General features: G+C 38.9%; 1 long non-coding RNA gene across 1 annotated transcript; it reads right to left on the bottom strand.

Annotated features, from left to right (window-relative positions):
• Positions 1–3,300: 3,300 nt before the first annotated feature.
• Positions 3,301–7,235, bottom strand: LOC147818036 (uncharacterized). The gene is made up of 2 exons (XR_015438375.1): positions 7,146–7,235; positions 3,301–4,800 (listed from the first exon to the last, which is right to left on the bottom strand). It is a non-coding gene; the product is annotated as an uncharacterized LOC147818036 (long non-coding RNA).
• Positions 7,236–7,562: the final 327 nt, after the last annotated feature.

Below are 7,562 nucleotides of genomic sequence, written 5' to 3'. Positions count from 1 at the left end.
TTAAACACATGGTAGCTAATTTATTCATGTCTTTGATATTACAGCAGTTCCAGATTGCAGCAGCTTTTTAACAGTTGGCAGCAAAGTTAAGAATGAATACACACAGTGCAGTCAGCTTCCATGTCAATTTGACTTGGTTTCTCACTTCTCGCTTGAATAAATACTCCATCTGTCTGCACTGATCTCATCACCAACACTGCATCTAATCCTCCTTCTTAGACATCAGACTGTACTCAGTGAGGATTCTCATCCAAGTAAGATGGCATTCTGGGTCTCACTAGGGGAATCAAACCTCACCAAGTCTTGAACGGCCTCCAAGGTGACATTTTCGTCTGAGGCCTCTGCTCCCAGTGGACTTTCCCTTTACCCCCCATCAGGATTTCTGAATGGTTACCAGCACTAGCACACAAATCCAGCCTCACGTAATGTTATTTATTCTTTTCCTCACATATGCACATATGCATGTAGAGACACGTACACAAAGCTGTGTACATGTGCACACACTTCACGCTAAACATAACAGACTTAATGCTATTACACACAGTCACGTATGGATGCAGGAATACAGATACAGACATAAACAGCTACACAACTTAACTGAGGCAGAAACACACACACACACACACATACACACACACACTATCTCGCTACAATAACTGAAAGGGGTAGAGAAAGCTCACAAAGGGAGTAATCTAGCACCAAGGAAAATGCCAAGTGTCTTATTAGTGGTTTAGTAGAGATGGCTGGGAATCGATGAGCGACCCCACTGGTCACAACACAGCACTCCCAGAGACACACATCATGGCACTCAGTCTGCACTATCCATCATAACAAAACAAAAAAAGAAAACTCTTCCACAGCTAAAGACTTTCTCCCTCTTATCCCCCTTCTGTTCTGTGCTTTGGGACAGACGAGAGAGTGCTGCCAAGCAAAGACACAAGCAACATAAGGAGTTCCTTATTTTCTGCTATGGTCCTTTGAGATGACTCCTCAATTCCACCTCTATACAGCACTTTATTGAGACAACTTTTTTTTTTTCATTTTTGTTCTAAAAACACTTTTGATCAATCAAACTTTATAAGGTTTTTTTAACAGCTGATCAAGGAAATTCTGTCTCTGTTTTAACCCTACTGATGTACACATTTACTGTACATCAAAGCACTTGTTTAGTACAGCAGCCATGGCAGTGATGCTAGCAGTTCAAAGTAACTGCCTCAACCGTGGCTCGCAGTACTTGTTGGAAGAAATGATAAATAATAAAGGTACTTTACCTGCTATGTGTGCAACAGTTATATATACAGCTTAACAGCTCCATTTCATCGCCTTTTGTGTAACAATTACATACTGTGATTGGCCAGCGAGCCCAATCGAGTGCACACCCTGAAAGACATGCACACAGAGAGGCCTGGTGAAGACACTGACAGGGATGGTAAAAGTTTTATAGATTATTTGATTGCCTACTGATGGTAAGTGGACTGCACTGCACTTTTCTATTTTTATTAACTATCCAAAGCACCTTACATTGTAAACCACATTACTTTCTATGCATTCAGGGCTTTTCTATCACACATATATGTATATATGTATATCAGTACCTTACCCTCGACACATCAACATGCAGACCAGAGGAGCCAGGAACCATCAACCTTCCGATTAGTGGATGACCCACTCTACTTCCTGAGCTAAAGCCACCCCCAGCATGATTTCTCCAGTTCTCCTGATAGCCAGTCCGACTATGACAGATGGGTCTACTGTCAATGTGTTTGTATGTGTGTGTGAGGGAGAGAGAGAGGGGCAAGGAGGGGCTGAGTGAATCAATACACTGTGCACAGCTCTGCAATGAAATCAGATTTTAGCCATTTGAAATAGTAAAAAATAAATTAATATGTGGCGGTCAATGTCGACATTGTGGCGGGGCACCACAAATAAATCAATGTATGCGAAACACTGCTGTCTATTAGCACCTCTAGTAGACTGATGCCACTCTGATGTCTATGTGTTAAGTTTGGAGTTGTAGCCACTAGGTGATTTGTTAAAATTATTATTGTTATTATCATTATTATTATTAGTAGCAGTAGTAGTAGTATTATGACTGGAAACAGATAGCCTGACTTTGTCCAAACTAATAACTTAATTTCTTAATTTTTATATTTCTGTATGTGTATTGAGAAACTTACAATATGTTAAGGAGTCAGCTTTAAAGGGCTCTTTAAGCATATTTTTAAACTTCTATGCTAAGGTAATCACCTCCTGGCTCTAGCTCTTTACTATGTGCAAGTATAAAAGTGGTTTCAGTCCTCTGATCCAACTCTCCACATGAGGCATATTTCCAAGAGGGGTGAAATATTCCTTTAAATAAATACATCGGGTTGTTACCAAACTGTTATCATTATTTCATTATACTAACTACAAGTAAGACACCCAGAAATTATTTTAATATGTCAAGCACTGCCTTATTACTAGACATGTAGACATGTAGATAAATGTGTTCCATTAGCTCTAATCCTACAAAAGCCATTATATTCATAATTATCCACTTATCCACCAAAATATCCTCCAATCATGAACCACTGGTTAATTTTTTTTCCTTTGCAGGCAATTTAAGAGGTCATTCATAAAGAAGAAACTGTGATTTGTCCCTTGCCCATCAACTTTTTTATTCCCTTAATCATCCAAGGGGTTTCCTGAGTTCCCCTGTGTGGCTCTCTTGACACTGACTTGATTTTAGATTTTAGAAGACTATTGCTTAATGAAAGATTTACATGGGGATGTGGTCACAGACCAGTCAAGATGCCTCATTTCTGTTTCTTTCCTCTCATTCCTCTGTATTTTTTTAATCATTAGGCAAGCTGTTGTGAATGAATTGCAAGCATTGGGATAAACAAGTTTAATCCACATGAAAGATGTGCAGATTGCATGGCAGTGGTATAAGACAGGGAAACAGCTGGTGGCTAATGGTGTTTCCCAAAGAGGAGCTGCTGCATTTCTGACCATCTTCCAAACTGCAACTCTTTTTTCCACTAACACTTTGACAGGGCTTAGCCTCATCATGACTCCTGATTTACCTTTCTCCATACCTGCACTCAGACAGAAAATGAGCTCTAAAATGCCAAAGTGGCTCAAGGGACCCATTGTTAAGTGTTACTCAGTAAAGCCCAGTCAATAAAATAGTTGCCTGTCAAAAATAACCCAGCACATTCCACTGACTGCTTCAAAGCTATTCTCACCAGGGACAAATATTATTTGGCAGTGTTAAGTTATTATTATTATCAATCTATTCCAATGACAAACTGAAAACTGTTTTCAGAAATGCTTGCAAATTTATTTGAAATCAAAAACTTAAATCTCTAATTTATAAACGTATTCAGACCCTTAATGCAGGACTTTGTAGAAGCCCCTTTGGCAGCAATTACAGCTTTGAGTCTTTGAGTTTCTACAAGCTTTGCACACCTAGATTTGGAAGTTTATCCCAGACTTTCCAGCAGATCCTCTTGAGCTCTGTCAGACTGGATGGGAACTGTGAACTGCCATCTTCAGGTCTGGACTGGATCACTCAAAGACTGTCAGAAACTTGTCTTATAGTAACTCCAGTGTTTCTTGGCTGTTTGCTTGTCATTGTTGTGCTGAAAGGTGAACCATTGCCCCAATCTCAGGTTGTGTGCACTCTGGAGCAGGTTTTCTTCAAGGACCTCTCTGTATTTGGCTGCAGTTATCCTCCCCTCAGTCCTGACCAGTCTCCCTGTCCCTGAGAAGTTCCCCAATAGCATGATGCTGCCACCACCTGGTATTAGTCAGGTGATGGGCAGTTCCTGATGAAATGGAGTTCTTGACCTCATGGCTTGGTTTTACTCCTGACATGCAGTGTGAATTGGGGGAACATATACTTTATATACAGGTGTGTTCCTCTCAAAACTATGTCCAATCAATTCACTCCAGTCAAGTTAAAGAGAAAACATAACAGATAAAGCAAACATGATGTACATGATTAATTTTTAATATACTGGCAAAAAAAAAAAAAATCTAAAAACATGTTTTCACCTCGTTATGGGTCACTGAGGTGAAGATTGATGGGCATTTTAAAAATTAACAATTTTATCCATTTAAAACTAAATCTACCACACTATAAAATGTGCAAAAAGTTACAGGGTCTGAATACTTCCTGGAGCCACTGTATATTGGCAAGTAGAAATAATGACATACGGCTTGAGGCAGCAAAAAACAATCCAAAAACTAAATGTATTACATGAAAATTTAACAAGCAGGAAACTCCTCTAGACTCATTTACATACTGTATATATACATGTTTAACACTATGGATCATTTCTAGATAATACAGCAACTTTTGTTTTGCATAACACTTCAGAGTGAAACCTTTAGTGAAGTCACTTTGTCTAGGTTACTCCTTGTCTTCAGTCTAGCTCGTCAGTCCCAAGTGCTCTATCTGATGATCTGAGCTCAGGATTACCAGGATCTAAGAAGTCAGTAAAGTGATGAGTAAAATCCTAAATCCAGTCCTATCTCTGAATGGTTGCATAAAGACCCCATTAAAATGTAATTTCACCTGGTAAATCATAGTCATTTTTTATGTGCGTTATTTCTTTCCCTGTCAAACCACATTTATTTCTTCCTCCTGTGAAAAGAATGCAAGCTGTGTTATATTTAGAGGGACGTTTCAGTGCAATTTCTGTACAAAGTCAGTATTTTTCCTAAATCACTAATAATAAAATCTGAGGAGTGAATCATGCAAACCAAAGGAGTTCCCTCAGCCTTATTGTCAGACACCGATGTCAAAGCTGGATTCTGCAAAAAAAAAGAAAAAGAAAACATCCAGTGCCCACGCTTGAAAGATTCCTACTACCTACAATATCTGCACATAGCAACCATGATAAGATAGAGGTTAGGCAAGATTGCGGTTGTGGTGAAAAAACTATGGTTAAGGTACGGTTAGGGAAACACTCCAAAACTCTAAAAGTCTCGATACAAAAAAACTCCAGTCTCCTGCATGAAAGTCAGACACACATTCCCATCCACTGACCCAGCCCTTACTTCCTTCCTCACCACATAAAGAGCACACTACAGCTTGTGTTGGCGCTGGACATAAATCGTGAGGTGTGGAACCATCCAATGTGAACATTTATTCCTAAAATACTGAGCTGATTTTCCCTGTGTGGTCGCACTGTGAGCCCTTGGAACACCACAGGTAGTCAAGGAAAGGCGGTAGGAAATTCAGCATAAATTTTGCTGCCTGTATCAACATAACAAGCAGACACCCAAGGTAGTAACCTATATAAAAAAATAAAAAAAAAACACATGCACATCCACTATCCTTGTTCATTTTGTAGTGTATCAGCACCTTTAGAAAACAAAATGGTGGAAATACACACCTATGGAGACTGGAGTGTATAAATCCAGGTCCTGGCACACATTTTTCATCTAATGTTTTTTTTTTTTTTAATTTCCTCTTGTCTTCTCAACAAAAACTGCTCACTGTTGTGCTAGGATCAGGATCTATACACTTCTTGTCTCCTTTAGAATTCTTCTACCTTTAGAATATAATATTGCACAGCAGCACTGTGGGCTGTGCTTCTAAGCCTCCTTCTGCATCAAATGATGACCCTGGCTAAAGAAACGCCTGAGGGAAAGATTAATAAAGTTCTCTGTGCTGTGTATTCTGTTATTTTCTTCATCATCTGTATTGAGAATCTTTTGTCACATCTCTTACCCTGCCTTAAGGTGACAATGAGCTTCTTCTCCTCGCTTTCCTAATCAGAAATCCATCTTTCACAGTTATTAGATCGACAGACACGATATAGAGCAAGATCAACAGAAGAATACAGTTTTCATCCTGAGCAAAGAGGATTTGTTTTTTACTGTGTTTTTGATAGAATTCATGGAGCTTCTAGCTTCCCTCTCCATTTCTGTCAGCAGAAAAACACATTATCATTTAGCAACTTGAAGGTTTTGAAATTCTTTCCTTCATATTGTGGACATTTTGGCACAAGACTGATCGATGGTGACTGCTTCATCACGTGCGTATGCACAGTGCTTATACGATATCATCTTACTCTCCATGAGAAATTGAATATGCGTATTCCCCAAAATGTTAGCTGCTGCAACATTCATTCCATAGTCTCGCAACACTACACTCACATTCTGTGAAAATCACAGTATATTTAATTTTTTTCAGTTTTGACTTGGAAACCCTGTAAATGTCATAATCAAGTTATACCTATGACAGGGATCAACATTTATCATGTTAGCATGCTAATTTAAAATCGAGTGCAGATGAGGCTGACAGGAGATTAATCCTATGTCCTTCAGAGGTACACTATCATGAAAGTATGTGATAAGTGGACATTTTGAGCTGTTTCTGGTGCAAGACGAAAAGAGGGAGACTCATCAAAGTCCTTGCTCTGGGGAACCTAAATGTCTTTCATGTCAGTCCATCCAATAATATCTTTCACTCTGAAGCAAAGTGTTGCACTGAGAAAAAAGCAGTAAAACAGATGGACTGAAAAACCAACATCGCCAACCCTGAAGCCACGCCACTAGCAAGGCTAAAAAATAAAAAACCCAGCACACAGGTGACAAAGTCAAAACTATGTTCTAAGCCTTACAACACACACACAGGATGGAGGCAGTGCAGGGGATAAAGATGAAGATGAAGAGCTCATCCCTGCCATAAATCCAACTTAATCCCACTATAGTAATCAGTATTCTGCTAAGGGCCTCTTTCATACATATTTTCATCTGTTATGGTAACCTTCCAATGTGTGAGAGTATTTCAAGAAGAAAACTTTCACTTCACCCGGTAACCACATTCATGTGCATTTGAGGCTGTGCCACTAATGAAACTATAGTAAGCAATGTTTTTTGTTTTTTTCCAAAGTCAATTTTGGGAAAATAGATGTGTATTAAAAGAATAACAAAAGAATTACATTTCCAACACAACAATAAACAAGGCTTGGGAAGTCTCTTGTGATTAGCAGACTGTATGTGGTGACAGAGAAATATTTAGTAGTTCTGACTGTACCAAAACCTTTCAGTGAACTTTACACAGAAATGTCACCATGCAGACATTAGTGATAGTTTGGGTTATTTGAGGTTGGGTTGTGTGAGGTACTTATCCATAGTTATTGTATTACCTGCAGCAGATTTGGGTCGGTATGTTCCCAGTTTGGAGAAGCAGGCAGATATACTGGCACAAAAAGCTGATTGATGTACTGCTATGGACAGGAACTGCAGAAAAAAAATGTATTTTAGCCACCCAAAACATGCTCAACTAAAAATAACAATATCAGTTAAAGTGTATGCAATATCTTAAATATTTTCACTGCTTTATCTTGCCATCAAACAGCTGATCTGTGGCATAATATAGTTGAATGGTTGAGCAAATGTAGTGCCAAAGGAAAGGGCTTGTTTGCTAATTGTGTAACATGCCACATATCACCAGCCATTGTATGTCAGTGTGGCTTTATTTTCCTCAGCGGTAAGAAAGTGAAAACAGGTCCAACACAATAAATTTCAGTGTTAAATTAACACTTAAAGAGTTAAATTGAACA

Source organism: Seriola lalandi, unplaced genomic scaffold (genome assembly GCF_002814215.2).
Source record: "Seriola lalandi dorsalis isolate HSWRI2012SDOR001 ecotype SW California unplaced genomic scaffold, Sedor1 jcf7180002054758, whole genome shotgun sequence".
In the NCBI taxonomy this organism is placed as follows: domain Eukaryota; kingdom Metazoa; phylum Chordata; class Actinopteri; order Carangiformes; family Carangidae; genus Seriola; species Seriola lalandi.
The sequence above is the reverse complement of the archived record's forward strand: the minus strand, read 5'-3'. Positions and strand labels throughout refer to the sequence as shown.